The following is a 15,801-nucleotide window of genomic DNA, read 5'->3' as shown; positions in this document are numbered from 1 at the left end:
TATGGCAACAGATAGGATTATTCTTTTAGACCTCTGTGTTATAGCACTTAATATAGCTTTTGTAATTAAAAAAAAAACCTGCATGATAAACTTGATTACCTTGCTTCCCAGCGCCTCACATGTCATATAACCCACCCTTAGGAAATCTATTTCTGGTTCTCATTCTGATGATATTCCTGCTTTGCTTTTGTTCATGGATTGCTATAGAATTGTTTAGCGTGATACTCAAGGCTGAGTTAACATGACATCTTATTGCCTTGTACTAGCTTTGTTTTTTAATTCATTCTCAGAAAATGAAGTTGCAGTTAGAAAAAAAAATCCCTTTTATAGCTTTATAGCTTTGTTTTATACTTTGAGTGACTTTCTAGGAGGAACCCTCATGCAACATATCGAATTGTCATGTTCAGAACCATGGTTGATAAGGGGGCTGTGAACGGAAGGATGTTTGACTTTTAACCTCTGGGTATGGCCCAAACCTCAGCAGTCTCCAGTAGTCTCCCATGTGAACCAGCCCTAGGTCAGGGAACCCTGTTCTTTCATCCTGCCATCTGTCTCATCCTCCTTCCTCCCTCTACATATCAAGAAGTAAGAACTAGTCCCCACTTTCACAGAGCTCTCAGGAGCAATTGCTTTGCCCTAGATGTGTGTTATCAACTTTCCAGCACATTCTCAACCCCCAGTGGTCCTTTGGATCTGTCTTCAGCTCACTGCAAGGTCAGCTTTCTTGTGAGCACACTAAACTTGAAGCTTTGGGTAGGATGAGACTTTTTGGAACTTGTCAGAATGTCGGATTGTGTTAGAATGTGTTCCTTGTCGCTATAGCAGTCACCCAGCCCAATCTGGTCTACATAATAAAAGGAGATGTGTTCACTTGTATTCCTGGAAGTCCAGAAGTAGCTCTGCTTTCAGAATTGCTTTGACTTTGTGGTTCACTGATATCACCAAGGACTTTACTTCTTGCTTCCCAGATGCTTTGCCTCCATGGTTGTTGCTTCATTCATGCCTCAGAAAGGCTTCTTCGAGGCAAAGCAGCTGCAGCAGTCCATGCTCTGCATTTGCATGCTGCTATCTAAAGGGAAGTGGATGCTTCCATTGTAGCAGTCCACGCCAGAGTGCTGGGGTTCACTCTGATTAGCTCACTTGAGTCACATACTCTCCTGAATCCAATGAGCATGGCCAGATGACAGGAATGAGCCAAGTAGCTTAACAAAATGTCATCTAACTCCAGGATTGGGTTTGGGTCAGCTTTTCCAAAGAACACGGGCTGTGTGAGTTATCTGTCAACATACTAGGAGGAGAAGGGCAGTGGATGCTGAGGAGAAAGCTTACTGTAAACTCCTGGTTAGTGTGATAGGGAATTTTGAAGTTAAGTGGCTTCATTGATGTTGCTGCCATGCTGAAGGATGTGACCCACGGGGAGCAATCATCACATGACTCCTAGGCTGCAAGTGCACCCTGAGGCACACTTCCCAGACATTTCCACGGGTGAACTTCTAATGGCAGAGGTAAATAGGTCTTTCAGGGAATCTGGAGCATAGTTGAAGTCTGTCTGCTCTAGGCAAGTTTTGCTGACATCTTTGCTGCCAGAAGTAATTCAGAGTTTTCTTCTGTTCTGTAATGCATATGGGTTTATTTTAATCTCTTATAGACCTCACAACCCTTCTTTGAGTAAAATGCATGCTCCTGGAATATCTGCTCTTTGCTTTGAGGTGGGTTCACATGCTTGTTTAAATAAATTGGTTCATAGCCATTTGTGACCCCCACAAGAGTCTCCAAATCTGAGCAGTTCCAGAAGATCTTTGCAATAAGACCTGTGGGCTGTTCAGTTGGGGTGCAGGAGGATCAGGTGAGCTGAGGTGAAAGGAAAGGTTGGGCAGATGGGTGATACCCAGGGTCAGAGGCTGTTTGCTTTTGTTCTTCCCTCTTGGCAGAGAGTGGCTCAAGCTGGGGCCAGCTGCAGGACATGCCTTTTGGTCTGGCAGGCTCTGTGTGGGGTCAATGGCTGGGAAACGCCAGTCCTGACATTCCCGAGCGCTGCTTTTCTGTATGCTTTCTGTCCTTTGTCAGACCTTCTTCCGGCCTCCCCACCCCAGTGCGCAAGCTGGATTGCAGTGGTGGCAGGATTTCGTGTGGACTTGTATTGTGTTGTGGGAGGTGGTGGAGCTGAGATCCAGCCAGACACCGGCTGTTTTTAGGGTGACTGGTCAGGACAGCGGTTCTGTTCAGGAATAGGAAGGCTGCAATTTAGGAAGAACAAGGCCCAGGGCAAATTTGGAAACTGAAGAACCAAGGTGTCTGCTCTTTGACAAGAAGTATTTTTGGTGCCCACCAATAAATTTAGTTTGTTTTCTGTCTGAATTGTCAGGTTGGGGATCATCAGATATGTAGTCTGAATTAGCCCAATTTTAGGAGCTTGTGTCAAACCAATTGTCCTTGTGAGAGTGTCTGCTTTGAAAGTCTGGTAAAAGTTGTCTTAGTGTTTAGAAGTTAGTGCTAGAATTAGAATCCCCCTGAGACTAGGACCAGGCACATTTATGAAAGATACTCAAATATAAGTACTTTATATACTTTATACTACTGGTTAGCATTTATATATTTATTTGAAATTTCAAAAGTACCTCTCATTTATATACATGGTAATCTGTATCAGTTTAACATCCATATTCCTGGGAATATTTAAATATTTATGTTTGGTATAAATGGATTATTTTTCCCATGCAAAACAAATTGCCATAAATTTTAGTGACTTAGTTTACTGGTTTCTCTGTACGATGTCTTATCAGACTCATGAAGGTGTTGGCTGGGGCTGCAGTTCCATCTGAGATTCAGACCTTTTCTAAGCTCATGAGGTTGCTGGTAGAGATCAGAACTGGAGTTCAAAGTCTTACTGAGTGTTATTCCAACTACCCAAAATGTTCTCCAATTTTTTTTTCATGTTAAAATTCCCTTTTAAGAAGTCTTTTTTTTTTTTTAAATATTTTTTTAGTTGTTGATAGACCTTTATTTATTTCTACGTGGTGCTGAGAATTGAACCCAGTGCCTCACATATGCCAGGCAAGTGCACTACCGCTGAGCCCCAGCCCCAGCTCTTAAGAAGGGGGGGAAAATAGAAAAGTAACAAAGCCTTTTGAAAAAAAATTTCAAATGTTGCAGGCATACATTGCATGAAAATGAATTTTCTTCCAATAGTACTCTTATCCCATTCCCAGAAGTAACAGTGGTACATAGAGTATGGGGGGTGATCTTCCACATTATATTTGTTTGATTAAAGACTAATTTTCCTGTTTTACAGTTGGAAATAGGAGGAGGTTTTTTTTTTTTTTTTCCTGCAGAGAATCTAGATCCACCAAGGTTTGAGTGAAATATAAGGGCAGCCTTTAATGCTACCTCCATTCCTACCTAGACCCAGCAGGGAAGAAAGGAGGTCTGTAGGACTCATTGTCATGAAGGGCGTGGGTGTGACTGTGTGGGATCCCAGTGCCACCAGCAGCACTCAGCTCCTTGAAGAGGTAGACCCAAGCACACAGGAGAACAAACTGTGTGTGTTTTCATGAATATGGCTTTGGTGTTTGGGATGGAGACACAACATTACAAGGCTAGATAGAGCTGGTAGAGAACAGTAAATTAGGAATTCGAAGAGAAATATTGTGTCTAATTTCTGAGCACAATCCATCTCCTGGACACTTTTATAATAACAGTCATTTTTGATAATAACTTCTCAGTTTCAACTCAGGCAGGCTTTCTCATCAACCTTTGGTGACTGGAAATTTTCTTCCTCTTATAATTTAAGTTGATATGCATTTATCAGTTATTTACCAACCTTAGTTCTTTCATCTTGCAAGCCCTATAGAGTATGTGAAATATTTGTGTAATATTTATATTATGTTAATTTAAATATTCTGGTTGAAGCCATACCTGAAGTTCAATCTGGAGGAAATAAAGCCCTCACATCAGCTATAGAAGTGTCTTTTGTTGGAAATAGTGGGGAGGAGCAGCTCCAGTTCTGGAGCTGCCATCTGTTATGTTTGAGACCTGGGGAATGTCTCTAAACTGGTTTCTCATTGGTAAAATGATAAAGGATAACAGTAAACATTTAATACGCCTTTGCTGGCACCAGATGCTCTTTTGAGCCCTTTCATGTTTTAGTTAATTTATTTCTCATAGAGTGCTCTAGTTTTAAAAATTATCTTAATTTTATATATGAGCAAACTGAGGCTCAGAGAGGCTAAGAAACTTGCCCCAAGGTTACACAGTAAGTAGGAGGTGGAGCTAGGATTTATACCCAGGAAGTCTGACTGCAGAGTTCGTGTTGTTGATGATAGTCCTGTTGACTTGACATCATTAATATGAAAATCTTTTCAGTTGTCTAAATAATTGGGTATTATATTGAATTATGTATTAGCTTTGGAACAAGGCAGCCTCTAAATGACCTGGATGAATGTTGGAGGTGACATTCAGGATTCCTGCCTTGTGTTGAGTTAGCCCTCAACAGTGTAGTGACATGGAACAAGTACGTTTGGTTCTCAAGTTACAGATGATCATTACATGATGCTGGCTTATAAAGTCAAAAGAAAGTGTTAGCAACTAGAAGGATCATCCCCCACCCCCAGCCCCTTGGGAAGGTGGGAGAAGATCTTGGGGAATAATATTTTTATCCCAATCACTGTGATGCTGGGTGCATGGTCCTTTACCTTAATGAGCGCACAAGGTAGAGGAGGAAGAGGAGCATGTAGCCAGTTTTGTGGCTGGTGTAACTTTCCCCTCCATACATATGTATGCATCTGTTTCAGCTATCTGTACTTTTTTTTTGCTTTTGGGTACCAGTGTTTGAACTCAGGGGCCCTGGACCACTGAGCCAAATCCCCAGCTCTATTTTGTATTTTATTTAAAGATCTCACTGAGTTGGTTAGTGCCTCGCCATTGCTGAGGCTGGCTTTGAACTCATGATCCTCCTGCCTCAGCCTCCCAAGTCACTGGGATTACAGGTGTGTGCCACCAAGCCTGATGGTAATCTTGACTTTTAAAGAGAAGATATTTTGTCTATTAAACTGTGCTTTGGAGGAGGTGAAGGGTGAGCCATCATGTGGCATCTTGGGAGAGGCCTGGGCTTTGGGCTGAGAGAGTTAGGTTTGCATGCTGGCCACCCCCAGCCACTGGGACCACTGTAAATTGCTGAAGTTCTCTCATCTATAAAATAGGTGTTGTGATGCTGACCTGTGGAGTCGTGGTGGAGATGAAGGGGCGTCTTAGTCCAAGGCCTGACACATAGTAGGAGTGGTGTATGTTATAGGTGCCATGACTATCTAAAAAGCTTGGAAAACCACAATGGGTTTTCTCTGAGGTTTTAGACATGGAGATTTTCTTTTGTTAGATTTGTCTTAGCCCATTTTCTGTTGCTAACTGTACCTGAGGCTGGGTATTTCTAAAGTGAGTAAAGAGGTTTTTATTTGGCTCATGATCCTGGTGGCTGGAGGGTCCAAACAGCATGCTGCTGGTGTCCTGGTGAGAGTCTCCTGACTGTATCCCAGTTTGGCAGAGAAACAGAAGGGGACATCATGGCTGTACACAGAAGAAATCATATGGTGAGGCAGGAAAACAGCGATTCATGGGCCAGAGTCACTCATTTTATGACAGCCCTCTCTCAAAAGGAGCTAACCTACATTTCTTCTAAGGGTGATGCCCCCAATGACCTGAGTACTTCCTTCTGGGCCCATCTCTTAATTTCTACCATCTCAATACTGCCACATCCTAGACCAGGCTTCCAGCACCAGGGGACAACCACACCACTAGTAAACCATAGCAAGAGCCTTTCTCTTTCTTCATTTCCCTCTGGGCCTCCTACTCTCCCTTCTTTTCTGTTATTCATTATACAGATTTCATTTTTATTGTATTGCTGCTCTCAGTTAACCACATTTTTCAGACTGGTAGCAAGTAATATATCTAAAACCAGGATCACTCAGTACTTTAGTAAAGAGCTGTATTATGTCTGGAGAAGGGTATATGTATGGAAAATATTTGTCTCATTACAGAGTTTGTCTCAGTAAAGATATAGCAGTGTTATATTATCCTGCTCTAAAATAAAGACTGCCTGGGGAAATATTTTTAGCTGACATTTCAGTGTGGCATCGAGCTCATATATAGTCCTTTAATTTATAGTCTGAAATGACTGGAAGCCCAGGAAGAAAAGATTATAATATGATGGTAGTGTAGGCCTATCTTAGACTAGACCACAGTGCCTGGTGATGTCTTTTGCAGCCACAGTTTGCAAGACCTCTTGGTCTATTCACGGGTTTCTGATCTGAGGCCAGTGATTGAAGGCACAGCCTGGATAAAAAGATGAACAGGGATAGATTCTTTCTCCAGAGAAATACTGAAAAAATAAAATGTCAACAGAAGCAAGATGCTGGCAGTGGTGACATCAGGAGAGCCGTGATGGGCCATGCACCAGCAGACTGTAAGTTAGACTCTTCGAATTAGACTGGCTGTGGAGTAGGTGAGAAGACCAGCTGGCGAAAGCAGCAGGAGCACACACAGGGGACAAGGCACATTGATGTTAGAGCTGAGCTCATACTCACTCTTGAGCCCCACATTTCTTGTACCTTGCTGATAGGTTTCAAGGGTTCCTGGGTGTGCATCTCTGTGCCCAGCAGGTGAAAGAACTGTTTCTTTCACAGTTCTGTTTCCTGGCATCACAAACTTTGAAGTAGAGCTTTGGATGAAACTCTGCTCATTGTAAGGGTGATTCATTTCATTTCGGTACCTCCGGTTTCTTCCCCTGTACAAGTGGGCTATTTATATCTCATAAATGTGCTTCTGAGGCCAGAGAAGTCAGTGTTCACACTAAATTACATTTTTTTTTAAAATTATAAGTCTCAGAAAGATACTTAAATCTGTTATTGACCTTATACTTATAATTTTCATCTAGGCCATTTTGGACAATTTTGAACTGTGTAAAAACAACCAAAGTGCTTTGGTAGATCATACTATATCTTAAACCAAAAGACAAATGCCCTCTTCAAGGGAATTTGGGAAGTCTCACAGATATACTGCAGTATATAAGTTTTTTTTTTTTTTTTTTTGGGTGGTGCTGGGGATTATTGAACCCAGGGCCTTGTGATTGTGAGGGAAGCACTTTGCCAACTGAGCTATACCCCTAAATTTGATTTTCTTATCTTGCGATCAAATTCCCAGGATCCGAGTCCCCAGAAAAGGGTAGATTCCTCACCATGAAGAAGCTAGTTTGTTGTCATTGCCCAAGATTCCTACCAGCTTGTCTCACATAGTTATTTTCTTGGGATTCTAGAATTTTGATATTAGTTTCATTAAGACATAGCTCATGTGCTCATCTGACCATCGGTTTCCTATACACCAACACTGTTTTATAAGAGTCTTCGAGACTTTGGCATTGTAGGTTAGACTTATTAATGAGTTTAGTAGATATATTAACATTTTTTTTGTATAGGTATTCGAGTTCCTGACTTGACTGTTTCGCTGAGGCCAATAGATTCCAGGAAAGCCAACCTGAATTTATGTAATTGTAATAAGCTGTGATTAGAGAATGTGTGGTGTTTAGTGCTTCGACACAGTCTCTTTCCGCCCTCAGAGTTGGATGAGGGAGGAATTAATGGCATTATTTCTGAACAGATGAGGAAAGACATAGGGGTGTGGAGAAGTTAAATAATGGGTCCAGTTTCACACAAAACTAAAAAACTTGCTGGATAATATGGAGCCATAGTTTATACACTATTCCAGATAGATGAGAAGCATAACTAATAGGGTGTGACATAGAATCTGAGTTAGAAATTCAAATACTTAAGTCAGGGTGGTCTGGTTCAAATTCAGCCAGTGTCACCATCTGACCCCTCAGCAAACACTGATTTTTCACTTCAAAACTGCTCTTAAACTTCTCCCCTTGAAATTAGACTTGCTACAATCTGGCCCCAGTCTTTTTAAAAAAATTATTTGTTTTTTATTTTCTTTAAAGTGCTGGTGATCTGATCCCAGTCTTAATTACTCACAGGATGGCTGAAGCTGTTCAATTTCCTGTCCCTGTAATGTACTTGGGTTGGCCTTTGTGCCTCTGTCCATGTTTTAATCCATTTGTAGTAGGTGTCAGAATTTCCTTCCTTTTTAAGACTGAATAATGTTCCATTGTATGTATCATCCACATTTTGTTTTTCCATTCTTCTGTTGATGAGCATTTGGGTCTCTCGTGCCTATTGTGAATAATGCTGATGTGATCATGGGTGTACACCTATCTGTTTGAGTCCCTGGCAGTTCATACCTTAAAAAATAAATTTGAAACAGACAATGTTAGCAAAATTTAAAAAGAAAATAAAAGAAAAAGGAGGTGTTTCAACTGTCACCTTAAACCTAAAATTTCATATGCCACTCTTTGGGGAAACTTTGTGTTATCTGTATCATGTTAGAGCTGAGCTCATACTCACTCTTGAGCCCCATTTTTCTTGTATCTTGCTGATAGGTTTCAAGATCTACTTGGGTTCCCTGCCTTCCCTAGAGCCCTCAGGGGCTCCTGCAGTTCATAGGGGCTTGCCCTTCATTTAAACCCAGAGCATTCATTTAGACAGTAAGATAAGAAGACTCATGACTCATTTAGCAAGAATCACTTAATTCCTTTTTCATCTGCTGCAGTGGCTAGAGTAGTTAATTTTTAGACTTGTTTTTCTGTCTAAAAGACTCATCTGTTTAGGTATGTTGTGAACCCCTCAGGTGCACAGACCACGGGACATTCTTTTATTTCTCATTATGTCTAACATGATGGTTTCATAAAGTGAGCTGTTAATAAGTTTGTTGCTTGCTTGCTAAATGGTTGTAGCCCAAACTCAGTCTAGGGATCAGTTTGATTGTGCAGCTATGTGATGGGTAATTTTTTCCTAAGATCTGAGACATCCTGCATTTGAGCTGTTACTATTATAGAGGTGAAAGTAGCATGATTTAGAGATTCAGACTTAGGAGACTCCCATACCTTCTTTAATATTTCTTTCATTCATTTTAGATTATATGACCGAATTACGTAAGGTATGTAGATAAATTGCCTGTTTTGTTGCCTCTTTCCTGATTTCCTTCTCTGATGTTAAGGGATGATTATGATGGAATCTTTTCTGTTGAGATGAAAAGTTTCCTCTGCAATAGAAGATTGTTTCCTTTTTTCTTTTTACCCCTTCCTGGAGGTCTGAGAATTTCATCACCCCTCAGGGGGTCTGGTTTCTGGACATCAGAGTAGCACTTCAGTATACGAAGGTTGAAGACTAAGTCAGCTTTTTAGTTACTATGACCCAAAGACCTGATAAAAGCAATTTAGAGAAGGGAAAGTTTATTCGGGGCTTGTGGTTTCAGAGGTCTCAGTGCATAGATGGCTGACTCTTTTGCTCTGGGCCCAAGGTGAGGCAGAACATCATGGCAGAAGGGCATGGCATAGGAAAGCAATTCAGGATATGACAGTCAAGAAGCAGAGAGACAGAGCTCCCGTCCGCAGAGAGAAAATATATACTCACAGGCATGCCACCCCTGTGACCTACCTCCTCCAGCCACACTCTACCTGCTTACGGCTACCACCACGTTAATCCATATGAGTGGATCAAAGTTGTTCCTCAGTCTAATCTGTTCCCCTCTGAGTGTTCTTGGATTATCTCACACATGAGCTTTTGGGGGACATGTTGTGTCCAAACCATAACAAAGATGTTTTGTGTAGCCCAGGTTTCCTGGGATTAGGGGCTCCTTTTAGACCACTTTTTGCCAGAGCCTTCTAAGCCTAACCACCAGCTTGGATTGCATGCTCTGATGAAAAGGAACTGATAATTGGCTCCTTGTCTGAATACACTTCTGCTAGTTAATGTGTCCTTGATGCTACATTGTTAAGGACATTAAGATTAAGAGAAAGTTCATAACTATATTGTATGGGTTTAGGAATAATTTGGTTAAAAGGTGCATAACTATAGATTATTTGTCAGCACTTTAATAGGTGTAGGTGTAGAGTTGAGTTTTTTTTTTTAAATACCTTTATTTTATTTATTTATTTTTATGTGGTGCTGAAGATTGAACCCAGTGCCTCACACGTGCTAGGCAAGCGCTCTACCACTGAACCACAACCCCAGTCCCTAGAGATGAGTTTTAAAGAACTCCAGATACATGTGAACAAATAGTTAAAATTCATTCTGAAGAAAATAAGAAAACTGAGTAGATATGCAGATGGGATGCCTAGTTAAAGCCCCAGCAAAGCAGGGCCTTAAAAAATTGTTTTGGAAAAATTTCATCTTTGAAAAAGCATCAGACTTCTTTTCATGGTGCACACAGGTTATGGTTGATTTCTTCCTTTGTATTTTATGGTTTAGTAATAATTTTATTTTAAAATTCATATGGGCAATTGAAATGTCCACTTTGAGGCAGTAGAGTTTCTGAAGATTTTAATCCTCGCTGGGAAGAACTGTGGTTTAAAAGTTGTGACACCATTCTGACTTCTCTGTGTGTACTGATGTTTTATTTATGTGGCCTTGTGGAGAACTGTTCCATGTTATTGAGACTCAAAATATTAAAGCTGCGCTTCACTTTTAAAGTTTTTGGTTAAATGTAATTCCAAAATGTATGTATCCTTGTAGTCAAAACCAGGCTACTTTCTTTCCCTTTGGCTGTTGAATCTGAATACTGTTCTGATTCAAAGTGATAACACACTCTCAGGGCTGGCAGAGCCTGGCATTTGGGTCTTACTTACTGTAAACATTTTATGGTTTTAGAATTATCAGGATCATTTCTTTTCTTTTCTTTCTTTTTTGACATCTTTCCCTTTTCTATCAGTGACTTTTGTTTTTTCCCTTGAGGTGGGAATTCTTAACCTGTTTATCAACTGTGTGCGAACTTGACATGCAGGTTATACAAGTGTGCTTTTTTTTTTTTTTTTAAAAAAAGAGAAGATTCATGGCTTTTGTTGGTATTTCAAGGGAATCAGTAACTAAAAGAAAGGTTAAGGGGAATATTCTTGCAGCACTATTTTTTAAACTGCAAGTTTCATTCCATTACTGGCTCATGGAAACCATTTAGTGGGTTAGGACCAGCAATTTTAAAAAAGTGTTGTAATGAATAGAATTAAACAACAACAAAAAAAAGTCATTGCATTGCATATATTAAGGGTATTTGGGTTTTGTGAAGTTTTTATCTCATATAGAGTTGTGTGTGTCTGTATAATTAGGTACATACACACATACTTGGTTGTGATGAAAATTTTCTTTTTTTTAAAACTCCATCTTCTATTATTTTTATTTATTTATTTTTATGTGGTGTTGAGGTTTGAATCTGTGCCTCACATGTGCTAGGTGAGTACTCTATCACTGAGCCACAATCCCAGCTCCCAAATTTTGTGTCTTGCAATGAGTCATCATCAAACATTTGAAATACACTGCTACAGGGTGGTACATTTTGGTCTCCCAATCTATACATGAACTACTCTTTTCCTGTCATGTGCTGAGATACCATGTACCAATTAGAAATGTGGCTGAAATGGAAGTAGGACTAGAAGGGTTTTTCTTTTCTTTTCAAAATGTTTTCAGAGTTAATTATCTGAGGATATTTAAAGGGGAAGGTGAGATATGAAATGGGTTAAGAGAGGCACAGTCATGGTTGTTGCAATTGAAAGACCAGTAAAAGCTGGTCCTGGGAGCACTAAAGGTGAGAGCATTGATTTTCAATCCTGGTGCTGCATTGGTTTATCTGGGAACTCATTATAAAATACACAGGCCTTCCTGAGCCCCTTGATACAGAGCTTCTGCAGACTGAGTTTGGAAGAACTCTCTTACAGAATTCCACGCAGGCCTTTAGGTTACAAGTTTTGAGTGCTCCGGGTCTTTCTTTTGGGTTCTGAATTGTGCTCTGTAGAGGGAGAGTTGCTGGGTTGAAGGTCCTCCAGGAAAGACGTCACTTGTACTAATCACAGTGGGAAAACTCAAGTATTGTTTGGTTATTCAGAGGGCGTCTGTTTGGAGGGCTAGAGATCCTTGAAATATGAAGATGGAGATGGTTTTGACTTAGGAATGTTTGTACATTCTGGATTTAATGTCTGCCCTTGAGAAGTGAAAAACAACCTGCTATTTGAACGTGCCTTTTATGGAGAGAGAGGACTTTTCTTTTCCTCTTTCTCTCACCTTTGCTTCTTGTTCTCTTCTCTTCACTTCCCCTTCCCTGATCCTAGATGTTAGAGGCTGGTCCCACAGGGCAGTGGGATGGTCATGGTCATGTTTTGGGGTATGGTCACTCCTGAGGGCTGCTGGTGCTGAGGTTCAGGAGCATGGAGGTGACAGGCTGGGTACTTAATCAGGAATCTGTTTACTGTCCTTTTTAGAGCATGGTGCAGTAAGAAAATGCTGGTGATATCATTTGTAAGTCCAGATGTTTATTGATATAGAAATGAACTGTCACTCACTATTATTCTGATCCCTGAAAAGATTTAATCTGGTACTACAGTTCCTTCAATGTGGCTGCCTAAAACTGCAGTGGACTTTAACCCCCACCCAGCCCATCACTCTCAGGAATGTCTTTCTGTGTCTTAGAGGAAGGATGGTTGTGATTGTGAATGTTTGAATTATTCTACGGACACACATGGGAATATTTAAATTTTAGCTCATGCAAATGGAACTCTCAAAGAAGAAACCCATAAAGAGGAAGAACAGGTGTCCTGGGAGTTCAAGCTAGAAGTTACATACCTGGACCATACACAGGGAGTGGAATGGAGAGAGAGTGCAGTTTCTTTTAACGTTTGCTTATTTGGATTGTTAAGGCTTGTCCTGCTTGGCCCTTTTTTTGGTTTGGTGAGCCATGCAGGTGTTATCAGTTATTGTTACTATGTAACAAATAAGTCTCAGAAATTAATGGCCTTAAACAACTAATTATTTGCTCATAATTCTCTGGGTAAACTGAGTTCAGCTTTTATGACTTCTGCTGGTCTCTTCTAGGATCACCTTATTGACTTTTGGTATCTGGTAGCCCCATTGGGGCAAGGTGGTTTAGGAGGGCCTCACTAATATGTCTATGAGCTGGCAGGCTGAGGGCAGGGTGCCTTGGCTCTTCACCTGTCCTCTGGTCCTCAAGCTCATTCACATCATTGGCCTCTAGCCAAGATTATCAAAACCAAGGGGGAGGGGCATACTCTACTACACAGTTGTGCTTCAAGCCTCTGCTTGGGTTTCATTGGTTTAATGTTTGTTTGATCAAATCAAGTCACATGGACAAGTCCAGATTCAGGGTGAGCAAATAAATTCTACAACTTAATAGAAAGAGTGACAAAGTCATGATTTGTAGGGAGCATGCATATAGGGATGGAAGGCATTTTTCTGGACATTTTTACAAATAGTCTACCACAGTAGGAAAGGAAACCCCAGAGGAAAGGATATAGTTTAAGGATTTGTTGAAGGACAATGCAGGACATAAAGGCTTCATAAAATAATGGGCGAGTATATAGTGAATTTGATTTGATATTCCAACATAAGAATAATTATATGAGAGTCAGTGCCTTGAACCACTGACTTTCTTAATAATGACTGTGCTGGTGCAAATCAGTCATTCAGTTAACCAATAATTATTAGACATCAACAATGGACCAAATCCTATTCTAGGTGGTAGGGGAACAGCTGTGGGGAGGAGCACATAAAGTATGTATAAAAGTCACAAATAACAGAAAGAAATCTGGACTTTATCACATGGCTTTTGAGTTTGCTTTTGAAGCAGCCGAGTTTGTTCTGTATGCAAGAATGCCACAGAGGCAGATTTTTATTAAGAATTTAGCCACTGTGAGGTTTGGTTTTAAATAGCAAGTCAGTAATCGGTTTCTCTGCTAACATAAAATCTATAGATTTTAAAAATGACTGCAATCAAAAAAATTACTTTTTTTTTTTTTAACAAAAGGGGAAGGATTCAAGTACTTTTTTTAATCTAAAAAGTCTTGTCTTGAGGCTGGGAGTGTACCTCAGTGGTAGAGTGCTTGCCTAGCACCCATGAGGCACTGGGTTCAATTCTCAGCACCACATAAAAATAAATAAATAAAATAAAGGTATTATGTCCATCTACAACTAAAAAAATTTTTTTTTTAAAGGCTCATCTTTTAGTCAATAGATATTAAAGGAATAGCTAATGTTCCTTTAATATCTACCAGTTAACTAAATCTGATGTTTTAGAAGCTATTAAGATGGTTACTCTGTCTTAAGCATTTCCCATCTACCTGTCCAGGAGGGTTGGAATATGAGGGGACCATTCACTTTTCAGAAATGTTTCATTAAATGCAGTCAATTAGGAAACTTGGGGTCATCCTCTGTTTTCATGGTTCCTAATGACAGAATGTCAGAAGTAAATACAAAACATTGCATGGGAACAAACTTTGCCTTACAACAGCAGTTTTGTCTGTTCTTGCCAAGAATATGTTCTCATAGGATGGAAGCATGTTGTGTTCTTCAGGTTTGGGGGGACTCTAACAAAAAATCATTGTGACCCAGGCTCCAAAAATTCAGCAGAACTTTTCTACAGTTTCTTTGTTTTCTATTTTGTTTAATTTCCATTTCCTAGAATCCCAGTGGTGGCAATAGTGGAAAGACTTGTTGGTAAACCTGCTCTGCGAGGTGGGGAAGTTGGAGTTGAGCCCCCCACCCTCCTCTTCTTTCTTTTGCTTTTCAAAAACTTCATCAAGCGTATCGTTTATTGCATCTTTTCCCCTCCTACTATCTTTATGATGTTGAAACAAAGGAAAGTGGAACTGCCAGGATGAGCTTCCTGGTAGGTGGCTTGCTTGTGACATTCTGCTAGGCCTTGTACAGAATGAACTAGACCAAATTCTACCTTGCATTGCCAGGAATTTAAGTTTGAAGGAGAAAGGAAGATAAATAGTGTTCTGGTTTGCTTGTGTCTGTTAAAATACTGCACTGATCTCTCAGAATATTTAAATTTCACATTGCATGTAAATTTGACATTAAACCTACTTTCCTTTGAAAAGTACATTTAAATTCTAGGCTTATATTCCCGTATTGCAGTACATTAGGTATAATATGAAATTATGTTGTTCACATCTCCCAGGGAAAACTGTGACTCTAATACTGAATTGTCTGTTGTCTGAGCCCACTGTAGAGACTGACAAGCTTACAGGGCAGTGTGGAAGGGAGGACCCTGTTGGTTAGTTATGGGTGTGGGAGCGGATTGGGAGGAGGGGAAACTTGGGTCACCAGTGCTTGAAACAGGAGGATGAAAAAGAAGGGGAACACCAGCTTCCCACTGTCAAGGCATGGCTCTTGCTTATAGTTAGCAGTTGTTGGTGATGAAAATTGTGGCAGGCATGGCAAGGGCTTTGGAGAGCACTTTTCCAGAATCATAAATTGATATAGAGATTTATTTTGAAAGGTATTTTTAAACCTATAAGTCTATCCTTTCCATAAATAATGCAAAATGGACAAACATTACTGACCATCCATCTTCAGAGATTCAGAGTGTTCTTAAAATGTGAGCTGAGCCATGGTGGCGCACACTTGTAATCCCAGCAGCTCGGGAGGCTGAGGTAGAAGGATTGCGAGTTCAAAGCCAGCCTCAGCAATGGTGAGGCGCTGAGCAACTCAATGAGACCCTCTCTCTAAATAAAATACAAAAGAATAGGGCTAGGGATGTGGCTCAGTGGTTGAGTACCCCTGAGTTCAATCCCTGGTACCAAAAACAAAACAAAACAACAACAACAAAAAAACCCAACAACAACAACAAAAAAACCCCAAAACAAACCCAAAACTCAAAACAAAAATCAATGGTGAAACAGTAGAATATTGG

The 15,801-nt window shown here is 40.3% G+C and overlaps 1 protein-coding gene across 4 annotated transcripts in view; it reads left to right on the top strand.

The window, feature by feature from the left end:
* Myo1b (myosin IB) overlaps positions 1-15,801 on the top strand; it is a 172,214-nt gene that overhangs the window by 34,804 nt on the left and 121,609 nt on the right. The window lies entirely within an intron of this gene.

This window comes from Marmota flaviventris, chromosome 11 (assembly GCF_047511675.1).
Source record: "Marmota flaviventris isolate mMarFla1 chromosome 11, mMarFla1.hap1, whole genome shotgun sequence".
Classification (NCBI taxonomy): Eukaryota; Metazoa; Chordata; class Mammalia; order Rodentia; family Sciuridae; genus Marmota; species Marmota flaviventris.
Note: the sequence above shows the minus strand (reverse complement) of the source record. Positions and strands in the feature narration are given on the sequence as shown.